The sequence below is a fragment of the Macaca fascicularis genome, chromosome 13, assembly GCF_037993035.2.
Source record: "Macaca fascicularis isolate 582-1 chromosome 13, T2T-MFA8v1.1".
In the NCBI taxonomy this organism is placed as follows: domain Eukaryota; kingdom Metazoa; phylum Chordata; class Mammalia; order Primates; family Cercopithecidae; genus Macaca; species Macaca fascicularis.
Window position 1 is genome coordinate 5,842,239 of NC_088387.1, and position 15,042 is coordinate 5,857,280.

At 46.4% G+C, this 15,042-nt stretch overlaps 1 protein-coding gene and 1 pseudogene across 2 annotated transcripts in view; one reads left to right on the forward strand and one right to left on the reverse strand.

Annotated features, from left to right (window-relative positions):
• CREG2 (cellular repressor of E1A stimulated genes 2) overlaps positions 1–15,042 on the reverse strand; it is a 39,988-nt gene that overhangs the window by 14,341 nt on the left and 10,605 nt on the right. The window lies entirely within an intron of this gene.
• Positions 631–13,852, forward strand: LOC141408385 (uncharacterized; annotated as a pseudogene).

The following is a 15,042-nucleotide window of genomic DNA, read 5'->3' on the forward strand; positions in this document are numbered from 1 at the left end:
ACTTTATATCTTGATAGTATATTTAAAAGTCTGTTTTATTTTTATGTGTTGGTGTTCAGTGGTAAAGAAAAATGTTGGAGGAAAGGATGTGTTATGTTCTTTGAGGATTTCAGAAATTATACCAATATATATAAACATACTGAACAAATGACATTAAAATATTTGTTTAACCTTTGTAATATTTTTTATAATATAGAGAAAATTCGCTGGGCGTGGTGGTGCACACCTGTAGTCCTAGCTACTCAGGAGGCTGAGGCAGGAGGATCACTTGAACCCAGGAGATTGAGGCTGCAGTGAGCTATGATCATGCCACTGCACTCTAGCCTGGGCGACAGAGTGAGACCCTGTCTCAAACACACACACACACACACACACACACACACGAAAAAAGGAAGTGGGTTGGACCGCCCAATCCTGCAAGTGATAAAATCACCATCATTGTACAATGGTTCTCAACTGGGAGAAGTTTCCTCTCCATAAAAAGCAACTGGAAATCTGGGGAGCATCCTGGTTTTCACAGAAACCTGGTTGAGGGGCTCTATCTCCTTGCACTTGGTGGGTAGGGGTCAGGAATTCTAAATGCCCTGCAATGTATGGGACGATCTTACACAAGGAACTGTCCTACCCCAAATGCCAATAGAACCCACTGAGATACGTCGCAAGGCTCTGTCTCTCCCTGATGTATCCAGCCAGATAGTAACAGTAGGAAGGTAGGTGTAGACCAGGCTTTCTCAACCTTAGCACGGCTGACATCTTGGGCTGGATGACTTTTTGAGGTGGGGGGCTGTCCTTTGCATAATAGAGTATTTAGCAGCATCCCTGGGCTCTACCTGCTAGATACCAGCAGCACCCCCTACCCGAACCCAAGTTGGAAGAACCAAAAAGGTCTCCAGACACTGCCAAATGTCCCTGTTTGAGATCCACTGGTGGAAACGCAGGTAAACTTTTCGACTTAGTGGAGGGAGAGGAGTGAGTTGCCTGGTGTGATTTCATACTGTGTCAAATAAGTATGAGCATCATCTGCAACTGAGAGAGAATGAAGGGGAGCGCTTAGGTTTGCTCTTTAAAAAAGGGATCTTACTGGGGAAATGAAATGGGATTTTCTAGGAGTGCTGAGAATGCATGCGAGGGTTCTGTTCATGAATTGAAAAGCGGCAGTCTCAGTTCGGCCACATCGGCCACATGGTTTTGGGCAGACCTGAGCCACCTGGGTGCAGGAACAGAGGAGGTGGAAGCAGGGCTTAAAGGTGTTGGGTATGGCCAGGCAGGAGGCGAGAGGGTCAGAGGAGGTGTAGGTGCTCTCAGGGCAATCGTGAAGACGGACCATGGAGTCTAACCTGGGCAAAGAGAAAGGGGAGCCAGGACATGCTGACAGTTGGGAAGATCGTGACAGGGACAAAGGGTTGGCAGCTCCATGTGGTCCAAGCATGTTGCAGGAGGGTTGCACAAGCAAGAAGGATACAGGGTAGGAGGCGTGGAATGGAAATTCTGGATGTGGTGCCTTTGCTAGCAAATCTGGAGTGTGGGTGGTGAGAACCTGGCTGGAGAAGCTGGAGTGTAGGATGCGCCCTCCACCCAGTGCTGAAGGCAAGAGAAAGAGGATGGCAGCAGAGACGAAAAATGCGAGGCCTGCAGCTCCCACTGCCAGTTTTACTCCTGTTCCCCAGGGTAACCCCAGAACAAATAGGATTCTCCTCTTTGGTGTTAGCCTTTCCGGCATCTGCAGAAAGCACTGTGTCGTTCCTGAGACTGCTCCTTTCCGGGCTGGCTGCTTTCAGACATCCCAGCTTGTCCATGTCCCTGTTAAACTATGGGATCCAGAACTGCCCTCGAAACTCCAGCGGGAGGCGAGCAAGGTTGGGGAGGTATCTCACCTCCACCACCCTCTACTCCATCCTCCTAGGGATGCTATCCACAATAGCTCCCCTATTCATAGGAAACCTATCAAAGAAACGAATGCGCTTTGGTGTGACACCCTTCCCAACCAATATTGCCTGTAGGTGGTCACTTCTTTCCATTCTCAGGGCACAGAAAAAGCTTGTCTATTTTATTAATATCTTTCTTTTAATTTTTATTTTACTTTACAGCATACCAGTATAATGCCTCATACTGTCCTAGTTAATTTTTTCCCTCAGTTTTCTTGCCCTTCTTGGCACCATTTTCCTGGTTATGACATTGGCTTCTCTTGACAATTTTCTATGTCTCCCAAATATGTAGTTTTCCGTGTCTCTCACTGTATCAAGCTTCCAGTCGTTTCAACCCCAGAATCCTTCCTCTGGCTCCCAGACCCCTTCCCCCCACTTTTCAGTGTATTACAAAAGGCGAAGAAAGCAGAAACCTCCTACACAGAGTTCAGATGAAACCCCGCCCTACCAGTAGACCCTTTCGGTCATTGACCCAATTGTTCTTTCATCCACAGTTTCACACCCGTTGTGAAATTAGATATATGGGAAATAAATGTAAATCTGCCCAAGTTATTATTCCCCAGTTTACGTTATTCCATCTTGTCTATGAGAATACAACCATGCGGGTTTCTTCAAATGCCTCAGGGAAATCCACAACAGTTTCCTAACGCGTCATCACAGGAAAGCTATAAAAGAAAAGGATGGTCTTCGACATGACATCCTTCCCAACCAATATGGCCTGTAGGTGGCCACTTCTTCCTCTTCCTAGGGCACAGAAACCATCTCTTCAACAGCCTGTTCTAGAATCACTATGTAAGTTATTTGTGTTCACCCACAGATCCTCCCAACGTCTGATTTTTGAGACTCTGAATGACGCTTGCCCATTTTCAGGCTGTTGATGTCTCTTTTACCCCTCGATTCGGTGTTCCCAACCATGACTTCCCTGATTTCTCTGAATGAAATGTGTATTGTTTCGAAGCCTTAGACATACAGTTGGCCTTCCACATTCATGGATGTTTGCATCTGTGGATCCAACCAACCACAGACTGAAAATATTTAGGGGAAAAAAAAGCTACAGTATAAAATAAAAAATAATACAAATAGGCCAGGCGCAGTGGCTCATGCCTGTAATCCCAGCACTTTGGGAGGGCAAGGCAGACGGATCACCTGAGGTCAGGAGTTCGAGACCAGCCTGGTCAACATGACAAAATCCCGTCTCTACTAAAAATACAAAAATTAGCCAGGCGTGGTGGCAGGCGCCTGTAATCCCAGCAACTTGGGAGGATGAGGCAGGAGAATCGCTTGAACCCAGGAGGTGGAGGTTGTGGTGAGCCAAGATTGTGCCACTACATTCCAGCCTGGGCAACAGAGTGAGACTCTGTCTCAATAATAATAACAATAATAATACAAATAAAAAAATCAATATACTATCACAACTATTTATAGAGCACTTAAATTGTATGAGGTATTATAAGTAATCTAGAGATGACTTAAAGTACACAGGAAGATGTGTGTAGGTTACATGCATACTATCCCATTTTACATCAGGGACTTGAGCATCCACAGATTTTGGCGTCTTTTGGTGGGGGACTGGAGGAGGGTTTCTGGAACCAATTGCCCACGGATACCAAGGGATGAATTGCTTAACTGGAATAGTGGTCCATTACATATCCTTACTCATTTTGGGCTAGAATTTTCTCTTATCCAGTGTCAAATGTTGTGATTCAACAGACACTGGCCAGCCACACACAACAGACGGCACCAGAAAAGGGGGGATGTGGACCCACCTCCTGGACAGGAGAGCAGCAGGCGTGTTTGAACAGCCCACTCTGAGAGGCGAGGCACTGTCTAGCAAGACGGTTCAATGTATGACCCCTTTCCTTTGAGTTTTCACATTCATTTATAACTTCGATATGCTGAGATTATATTAAAATTTATCGTCATCAATTGAATCTCACATGTGTTTGAGCCATTTTAATTTCTATATTTAAAACATTTGTATTATAAATAATTGCCATCATGACACCTCCAACATACCAAAGGGGGCTGCAGCATACATTAGAATAAATCACTATGTTTCTATCTCCACTTGCAAATCCATGTAAACTGTTACTTCCATCCTGCGGTAGATAGAATAACAGCTCCCCCAAAGATGTCCTAATCCCCAGATGCCAAAGATGTCCTAATCCCCAGAATGTGTGAATGTGACTTTATGTGGTAACAGGGACTTTGCAGATGTGATTAAGTGAGGGAGCCCGAGAGGGAAAGATTATCGTAGATTATCCAGGATATCCATACATATCTATGATAGCTATGATATTCGAACAATTCAAATCAACTTTAAAAATAGTTCTGTGTTTTTGTTGGTTCTGCAGCTTCTGAATCAGTGCTTTCTGAAATGTGGGTGGGGATTCTCATTGCCTTTGGGATGCAGCTGATCCCACAGAGGGCCTAATGTAAACAGAAGATCCTCCTAGGGGGAGGCAGAAGTCTCAAGTGAGCAGTAGGAGATGGGATGGCAGAAGCAAGCCCTGAGAGAGGTAAGCAAGGGGCCACGCGCCAAGGAATGCATGCAGCCTCTAGGAGCTGAAAAGGCAAGGAAATGGCTTCTCCTCTGGAGCCTCCAGAAAGAAGCAGCTCAGCCCACACCTTGGTTTTAGCTTTGTGAGACTCATTTCAGACTTCTGCCCTCTAGAACTGTAAAATAATACATCTGTGGCTGGGTGCGGTGGCTCACACCTATAATCCCAGCACTTTGGGAGGCTGAGGTGGGCGGATCACGAGGTTAGGAGTTTGAGACCAGCCTGGCCAATACAGTGAAACCCCGTCTCTAATAAAAATACAAAAAATTAGCTGGGCATGGTGGCATGCACCTGTAGTCCCAGCTACTCGGGAGGCTGAGGCAGGAGAATCGCTTGAGCCCAGGAGGCAGAGCTTGCAGTGAGCCGAAATTGCACCATTGCACTCCAGCCTGGGCAACAGTGCGAGACTCCATCTCAAAAAAAAAAAAAAAAAAAGAAGACATCTGTGCTGTTCTAAAGCACGAAGTCTGTGGCAATTTCTTATAGTAGCAGTGGGAAATGAAAGTGCCCTTCCTTAATGCTCCCATGAATATTCCTCATATGCAACCAACAAATACTCCCACACGGTGCTCCAGGCCCTGCACCTGCTGAGGGCTGCAGACAGCAAGAAAGATGTGGTCCTGGCCTTCAGGGAGCTGCACTCCGGCAGGAGACACGGACACCAGACAACTTGCCACACAATTAGTGATTTCATCACCTGCTATTACAACATGGAATCCTGAGAGTCAATGAAGTTCTGAAGGTCAATGAAGGCTGAACCCTAGGCAATGAGTAGGAATCAGGTAAGGGGGTGGGCAGGAAAGCACGCTAGAGAAAAGTGCTTCCCACCTTCCTGAGTGGGATTAGTGTCTTATAATAAAAGAAGCCCCAGAGAGTTCCCTGGCCCCTTGCCCCATGTGAGGGCACCGTGAGAAGATGCCACCTATGAACCAGAAAGCAGGTGCTCACCAGACACTAAATCTGCCTCAGCCTTGGCCTTCCACCTCCAGAACTGCAGGAAATAAGTTTCTGTTGTTTATAAGCCACCCAGTCTGTGGTATTTTGTTACTGTTATTTGCACAAACTAAGAGCCAAAAGGCCACTGGGACCAGGATAAAGACAAGGCAAGAGAGTGATGTCTAAGGCTGGAACTGTGCCGGGATGGGCCATTTAGGCCTCGCAGGACATGTTAAGATTTTAGAAATTTCCACTAAGTTTCTAAGATTTTAGAAACTCCCAGCAATGGGAAAGATTGAAGGATTTTAAGCTCGACAGTAGAATGATGAGACAGGTGTTTTGAAAATATCCCTCTAATTTTAGAATGGAGAATGCATTGATCCAGGGAGACCTAGTTGGGAGAATTTAGAACACAGTGAGTGATGCTAAGGGCTTGGGCCAGGGGGTGGAGAGAAGCAGTGAGCCGGGAGAAGTCTGGGAGGTAGAGCAGGTGAGCCTTGTAGACTGGGTGGGGGTGTGAGAGGGAGAAGGAGCCACAGCTGGCAGCTGAGTCTGCCATGCAGATGGGGAGCCCAGGTAGAGGAGGCCTCTGGGGAGGAGAGGAGGTTGGGTTCAAGGTGCCCAGGAAGCAGGTGGACTTGGGTCTAGAGCTCAGATGAGTGGTCTCAGCTGGGACTATACATTTGGGAGTCACTGGCACATATGAGTGGAGGTTTGAGGGTGGACTGGGCAGAGCAGGAAGAGGTGATGACTGAGAAGACACCACTGGCTCATAAGAGCTTCTCTCTCCCACCAATCTTCTACAGGCCGATAACTTGTAGGGGATTTAACACAAGCAGCTTGAATGATGCGTGTTTCCACGTGCGTCTTATACCTTCTCCCTCCCCTCAAAGGCAGATGCTCTCTTTTTTCACATTTATCTGTGACGGTGTTTAGCACGGTTCGTTACTCAGCAGATGCTCAGTGAGTATTTGTCCACGCGAATGTTTTATTGGAATATGTGGCCCACATGGACCTGTGTGCGTGTATTTAGAGCAAGTTTCATGTCTTGCCTCTATTGCGGTGCAAGCCTATGATGGATATGATATTCGAACAATTCAAATCAACTTTAAAAATATTTCTGTGTTTTTGTTGGTTCTGCAGCTTCTGAATCAGTGCTTTCTGAAATGTGGGTGGGGGTTCTCATTGCCTCTGGGATGCAGCTGATCCCACAGAGGCAGGGAATACAGTGGGTAACAGTCAGGCTCAGGACCCAGGTTGCCTGGGAGTGAATCCCAGCCCTATGAGGATTTGGTCTGTGGATCCTTAAGCAAGTCCCTCACACCCTCTGTGCCTGAGTTTCCTCATTTTTAAAAAGGTGCTAACAAGTGTACCTCTCTCATGGGACTCTTGTAAGAATCACATGAGTTATTTTGGCCGGGCGCGGTGGCTCAAGCCTGTAATCCCAGCACTTTGGGAGGCCGAGACGGGCGGATCACGAGGTCAGGAGATCGAGACCATCCTGGCTAACACCGTGAAACCCCGTCTCTACTAAAAATACAAAAAACTAGCCGGGCGAGGTGGCCGGCGCCTGTAGTCCCAGCTACTCGGGAGGCTGAGGCAGGAGAATGGCGTAAACCCGGGAGGCGGAGCTTGCAGTGAGCTGAGATCCGGCCACTGCACTCCAGCCCGGGCTACAGAGCAAGACTCCGTCTCAAAAAAAAAAAAAAAAAAAAAAAAAGAATCACATGAGTTATTTCTATAACTCTTTATGTATATCATATACTATTCCTCCCTTTATACATAGGAGGGGTACAGTGTAAATAGGGCACTATTGATTTCCATCTTTTTTCCCAGTCTCTGCCATCCCAGTCCTGTGCAGAAGAAACACTTGTTACTGACCATAGCTACCATTTTATAGTACTGAGCGTGTGCTCAAAACTTTACACGCATTGAAACATTTCATCCCCACAGTGGACTTAGGCTACTATTATTCCCATTTTAGGGTGAAGAAGATTGAGAATCAGACAAATTAAGTTTCTCAAAGCCAGGCAGATATTAATTGGAGGGCTTAGGACTCAAATCGATGAGCTTCAAATTAGAAGCCCTTTTCTCTAATGTCGTAATTCTCCTATTTAACTGTGCATCAGAAGTACTCTGGCTGCTCCTTGAAAGTGCAGATCCCAAAGTCCTTATTTTCAGAGACTGCTGGAGCCCAGAATTGGCATTTTCAACAGAATCAGGTGGCTCTCCTGGGCGCAGGCTGCTCCTGAGTGGTTTAGTCATGCTGCAGCCCACCAAATGGTTCCAGAATCAAGCCCAACAGGGTCAGGCTGGCCTCAGACCTGCTCCCAGGCCCTGAGCTAGCAGCCAGGCCGAGAAAGCAGGCTTCAGGGTCACCCCAGGGCCCTCTTGACTCATCTCCAGGATCAGGTGATCCTCTGGGACTGAAATGGGGCACCCTGGCAGCTCCCTGCCTGCTAAGGGTCTTGCTACCATGCTGACCTCTGATTGGAGGCCACTCTGAAACCACTTCTCAGATTCCTTCTGAGTTCCCTCTGCCATTTCCGCAGACACTGCCAGGAACTGACCTGGGCAGGCAGGTCTCTCGCTGCTCAGCCCTGGGTCCCTGTGCCTCAACCCGGATGGCAGACGTCAAGAATAGACCCATGATCCCCCCTGCCCCGCCCCCCACCCCGCCCTCACCCCCTGCCCCCTGCCCCGCAGAGGCCTCCATAGACCAAAGGAAGCCTCAGGGGGTGCTCCGCCTTTTTTCTTTTTCTGCATCACAGAGGATCCGGGAGGTGACCCCTACTCTAATACGCAACATGTGCTATGGAGTGACACCCTCCCCGCACCGCATGTTCAATTGTCCTTTCCAAAAGCCTGCTGTTCATCTCGTTAGAGATGCGCCACAAACAATGCATTTAAAAAGGGACCTGCCTGCCATTTGGATGCGTGATTCATTTAAAGGGAAGAAGGCGGCTACAGGGAGAGCAGAGGCCAAAGGCAAAGGGAGGCTGAGCCAGGACTGGAGCTGTCTGTAGAGACCACGCAGCAGGGAGCAGCGTATGGCCATGAAGACTAATTACTGCACTGTCCATTTTTCTGTCTTGCAGTTCTCAGGCCCTCAGCCTCCTAGTCTGAACGACGAAAGGCAGGAGTGGATGGCCAGGGCCCTTCCAGGCCGTAAATACTTCTAAGCACACTGGAGTCTCATCTCTTTTTACAGGGGAAGCTTTGCTGTTTCAAGGGTCACATGGGCCAGCAGCCCCAGCTGGCCTTAGCTCTGCCCATGCTGCAGAGACCTCAGGGACAAACAAGCAGGATGGAAATGGCTGCACGAACCAAGATCAGCAAGACCAGGGAAGGGGGTGGGCTTTCCAGAGGAAAGAGCCTTGGACTGGGAAGTCCCAGGAGGCTGAGTCACAAGAGAGGAAGAAAATGAAATCCTGGGGAATAAATCCGTGAGGGAACTCTAGTCCACAGGACTAGAAAATTGAGATATCGTCTTAAGGTGAGAAGAAAGAGGTAAAGAAGGGAAGGAACACCAAGGAGGAGCTTAGTGTCTTATTTTTGAAGGCCAGGTCAGGTTGGGCAGGCTGAGCTGGAGATGATGGGTAGATGAATGGACAGATATACAGATGGGGAATGAGGATGTCAAGGTGGGGGAAACTGCAGCCACGCTGTGGAACCCTACTCAGCTCCCCTATTGTGGAGAGCCTTGGTGTTAACTGTTAGGGGACTTTGTATATGTGGTCACGTGTTACACCTTGCTGTCTTGATTCAAATGGTAGTGAAAAATAAGCAGGGAGGCAAGAAGAGTCTGTGCCTCTAAGTGTTCATGCCTACGCATGCCTGGCTTATAGTAAGTGCTCAGTAAATCTCATTTGAAGGAAAAAAGTCTTATTTTCATCACAATATTTAATACGTTGGCTTATACTCAGTATGCTTAATTCATGTTGAATTAAATTTATTATTAGTATCTCCCTACCTTGTCTTTATACGTTTGGAGTAACAGCTTTCCCTCCCAAATTCCTTTCAATTAATTGAAATCTTTTCACATGTTTAGACACTTTCTTACCATTTCTACACGCTAGATAACTTAGATACACTTCTTTATCATCTCAGGAATGTTACTTCAATTATTTGCTTGTCTGATGGGGAAAGCCCAGCCTATAAGAGCAAAAGGACATTGACAAAGAGCATGTGCAACTGGAATGTCAATACTGAATCTTCAGCAGTTTTCCTGCTTCTTCCAAGACAAAAGAGGAGAAAATTAGACAAAGACATATAAGCACAATATTTGCAAGTCATATATCTAAAAAGGTTTATATCTAGAATATATAAAGAACTCTTACAACTCAACAATAAAAAGATAACCAAATTTAAAAACAGGTAAAGGGCTTAAATAGACAGTTCCCCGAAAGAGACGTGCAAATGGCCAATAAGCACACAAAAGGATGCTAGCATCATTAGTCATGAGGGAAATGCAAATCAAAACCACATCAAGATATTCCTTCACACCCACGAGGACAGGTATGATAAAAAAGACAGACAATAACAAGTGTTGGTGAGGACATAGGGAAATCAGAACCCTCATACATTTACGAAAACAGTTGGGCAGTTCTCCAAAAAGTTAAACACAGTTACCATAAGACCAAACAATTTCACTCCTAGGTATATACCAAAGTGAAATGAAATCACATATCTGCACAAAAACTTGTCCATGAATGCTCATAGCAGCATCACTTATGAGAGCCAAAACATGGAAACAAATGTTCATCAACTCATGATGAATGGGTAAATAAAAATGGATAAATAAAATGTGGTATATTCATGCAAAGGAATATTACTCAGCCATAAAAAGGAATGAATTATAGACACATGCTACAACATGATGAACTTTGAAAACATTATGCTAAAGTAGAAGTCGTCATTCACAGAAACCCATGTATTATATAATTCCATTTATATAATGTCCAGAATAGGAAAATCCATAGAGACAGAAAGAAGCTTAATGACTGCCAGGGGCTGAAAGTCCTGCAATGAAACCCTTATGTCCATCTTAACAGCCCTGAAAGCTTTTTGGTGGATGTATATTTATGGGCATCACATTCTCATCGCTTACTTGTATCATTTCTGCTTAAGATGGAGTCATGTCTAACAGATAAATAAAACATTGATAAGCTGGATGGGGACAGGTGGTCAGAAGGTAAAGGAAAAGGATAGTGTAATGACAGAGGAACTACAATCATTAGTGAATTCATGAAATAGACAGGAACCACAGAGACAAAGCTCAACAGGGTTGAAATAAAATTAGGGGGAGAGAAGTGACTGCAGGTTACTATGAGATATGACCTCAGAAACGAGAGGAAGGTGAAAGAATACTTGAACACTGGCTCATCAAGCTTTCTCTTTGCAAAGTTCTCTGACTCTTCCTAGACAGTGCTTTTATTTATTTTTATTTATTTATTTATTTATTTATTTATTTATTTATTTATTTTTTGAGAACAGGGTCTGCACTCTGTCACCCAGGCTGGAGTGCAGTGACATGATCGCTGCTCACTGCAGCCTCGACCAACCTGGGCTCAATGGATCCTCCCACCTTAGCTCCTGAGTAGCTGGTACTATAGGCGTGTGCCACTACACTTGGCTAATTTTTGTATTTTTTGTAGAGATAGGGTTTCACCCCATCAACTCAACGCCCTGCCCTGAGTTGTTTTTAAAAGAGCTATCCACCAGGTGTGGTGACTTACACCTGTAATCCCAGCACTTTGGGAGGCCTAGGCGGGTGGCTCACTTGAGGCCCAGTAGTTCTAGACAAGCTTGGCCAACATGGTGAAATCCCATCTCAACTAAAAATACAAAACTTAGCCGGGTGCGGTGGCTCAAGCCTGTAATCCCAGCACTTTGGGAGGCCGAGACGGGCGGATCACGAGGTCAGGAGATTGAGACCATCCTGGCTAACATGGTGAAACCCCGTCTCTACTAAAAAATACAAAAAACTAGCCGGGCGAGGTGGCGGACGCCTGTAGTCCCAGCTACTTGGGAGGCTGAGGCAGGAGAATGGCGTGAACCCGGGAGGCGGAGCTTGCAGTGAGCTGAGATCCGGCCACTGCACTCCAGCCTGGGCGACAGAGCGAGACTCCGTCTCAAAAAAAAAAAACAAAAAAAAAAAACAAAACAAAACTCAGCCAGGCATGGTGGCGCCTGCCTGTAGTCCCCCAGCAGGAGGCTGAGGCAGGAGAATTGCTTGAATCTGGGAGGCAGAGGTTGCAGTTAGCTGAGATGGCACCACTGCACTCCATCCTGGGTGACAGAGCCAGACTCTGTCTCAAGCAACAACAACAAAAACAACTCAGGTTGGCCGGGCGCGGTGGCTCACGCCTGTAATCCCAGCACTTTGGGAGGCCGAGACGGGTGGATCACGAGGTCGGGAGATCGAGACCATCCTGGCTAACACAGTGAAACCCCGTCTCTACTAAAAATACAAAAAATTAGCCGGGCGTGGTGGCGGCGCCTGTAGTCCCAGCTACTCGGAGGCTGAGGCAGGAGAATGGCGTGAATCCGGGAGGCGGAGCTTGCAGTGAGCCGAGATCGCGCCACTGCACTCCAGCCTGGGCGACAAAGCAAGACTCCGTCTCAAAAAGAAAAAAAAGAAAAAAAGAAAAAAAAAAAAAAAACGACTCAGGTTAATATTAGCTCTAGGAATACAAGAAGGTACAGCAAAGGAGAGGTAACATGAATCAGAACAGAGAGCAATTTATTTAAACTTATATGTTCCTTTCAAAAGGAATGAACAAGATTCACTGAAGAGAAATTGGATTCAGCTTCTATATCCAGTTAAGTCTGGGCCCTGGGCTTTGAAATGTACATTCCGTCTCAGGTGGACATAGGCTCCAGACAGAGATGCATCTTGGCTCTTAGCAAGCCAGCTGCTGCAAGCAGGTACTCCCTGTGTGTTCGCTTGATCCAGCTCATCTAGAAATGACTGAGTGAATAGAGCGCTTTCTAAGTCTAGTTCTAGGGGAACAAATCCCAGGGCCTGCCTTTGCAATTAGATTGGTTTGAGGTTTTCATCTATCATTCGACATTTTTTTCCTACAAGCATAGTTAAAAAGATGGAGGCTGGGGGAGGAATGGCCACAGACCATTCGCATTTCCAGAATCTCTTTTTACTTTTCACACAGAAGAAACGATTAGACTTGGTGCACCCTCATTGAGTTGTTTGCACTAAGGGTTTAATCTCGAACCCACGACATAAAGGCAAACTGGCCCTCCTGCTGACACGCTCCCCTCAGTTACCCCGCTTCACGGAAGCAGCTCCTCTTCCTGTTGACGTGTCTGCGGTATAAGGGGCTGCCTAGGAGACAGGGTAGGGATTCCATCTACGTCCCTGAACACCATCCCAGTTGCTCTGGTGTGAGCAGTCCCTCTCTGGCATGTGATTCCTCAGTGCTAATTTGCATCTTCAATATGCGCCCCTACCAGCAAGTCATTCCCAGGGATCCTCGTTTCTGAGAGGCTTCCCTTCTAGGTCTCATTGAGGCCCACTGGGCTTCAATCCATTCCATGGTCTGGCGCCTCCCCTCAGAAACTAGATTCCTTTGCAAACTGGAATCTTTTCAGTTTGCAAAACCACACCGAGGCCTGTCCATCAAAGGGCTCTGCCAAGAGCCACTGGTCATGGTGAGGCAGGGACGCCTTCATCCTGGGGGAATAAGAAGGGTTGTGACCCATGGCCATCTTTCATTAAGAGCCTTTGGAGGAAGAGGCAAAAGTACTGCTGGATCCTCCTTTCTTGATAGTCAAACCAGCCTACCTAGGAAACTAGGATTTGCCCAGACTATCAACAGGAAGGTTTTCCGGAGCCCTCAGGAGTGAGGTGGCTGAGTGCCTTCTGTGGCGCCCCAGGAGGCCAAGCTCTGCTTCTCCGAACCCCAGTGGTCAGACCTGCTCACGTCTAGGCATTTCCCCAGGACCACCCTACCCCGGGATGGGGTGAGGTGCAGCACATTCACCTGACACCGAGCCACCATTCTGGTTCCAAGGCTGTGTCTCTCCCCTGAACCAGTGAAAAGGGCTGACAGTGTTTTGCTCCTGGGCCTGCTCCCAGCTGCTTACTTGAACCTTTGCTCTGCGAGGGCCTATGCTTTGGCTGCAGCCCTTCCTCTCCACAGTCACTGGGGCCTTGGATAAGTTGTTACTGACTGTGTTCAAGGGGGTGCATCACAGAAAGCTGTCAAAGCAAGCCTTTCGGCACTTTCAGCTTTCAGCTTTGCTGGGCTGTGCTGTTTCAACTGTAGCGACACGGGCACCTGCGAAGCTGCTGCCAGGCTGTGGAAGCTCTGACCTTTTTAATGGAATACTTTAAACCCATGCATACATTTATGTAGTGGAGGGACATCTGCCCATGCTTATGTTATTGAAGGAAAGGGAAACTGGTGTCTGCCTCTTTGCCTCTGCTTTCTTGTGCCATTCAACTCACAATAAGGAGGAAATAACAGAGAAGTCCATTGAACAAACATCTTCTCTTAATCGCGTGCTTATTTTCAGAATTTAATCTTTTTTTTTTTTTTTTTTTAGGACAGAGTGTCACTCTGTCACCGAAGCTGGAGTGCAGTGGCTTGATCTCGGCTCACTGCAACCTCCACTTTCCGGGTTCAAGTGATTCTCCTGCCTCAGCCTCCCAAGCAGCTGGGACTACCGACGCACACCACCACACCTGGCTAATTTTATTGTATTTTTAATAGAGACGGGATTTCACCATGTTGGCCAGGTGGGTCTCGAACTCCTGACCTCAAGTAATTCGCCTGCCTCGGCCTCCCAAATTGCTGGGATTACAGGCATGAGCTACCTCGCCTGGCCCAGAATTTAATCTTTGAGGAAAAAGGTTTGAGAAGAATCTTATCCAAAAATTGTGAGACCAAGGCCTGTATTCTGGTGGGGTTGCCTCCCAGCTTCTCACAAGACTCACAGTATAACTCAACATGATACGAGCTTTTGCCTTTTAATTTAATAATCTCTGAAAGAGAGTCCAGATTTGTTACTATCACATGATCAAATTTCTCCTCTATTTGCCCTGGGAATAATGGACAGAAGAAAATACGGTTAATTCAGGAAGAAAAACTTTGCAGAAAATTAGACAGTGTTTAATTTTAGAAAACTTCCCTCTCTCGTCAGTAGACACCAGCTAGACTAGGGAAACTGTAAAATTAGGAAATGCTGATTTCCTCTCACATCATGAATTTCTAAATCCTAGGAAGAAAAGCTTGGACAGCTTCCGAATATAGAGGAGTTCCATTTAAAGATCAGTTCCCCCCCTTGGAGATGTATCAAAATATTATAAATTCTAAACTGAGACTTAATTCTCAAAGACGTTTTACTTGTACTAAAACAATCTGTCCACAAATATAAAACTCTAAGTGATAAATTGTTATTTTTTTCCCAGTGTGGGAATCTCTAATGTGAAAATGTACTCTATGAAAAGAAATTTTTTTTAAACCACACAAACTGTTGTATAACAAAAATGTATTCTACTCTTTCAACAAAAAGAAATGTTTTTATTTCGGGAAAAGCATCTGATAAAACCTCTTTGGGTTTCATTTACATCCTGATCTTCAAAATGAAAACGGATC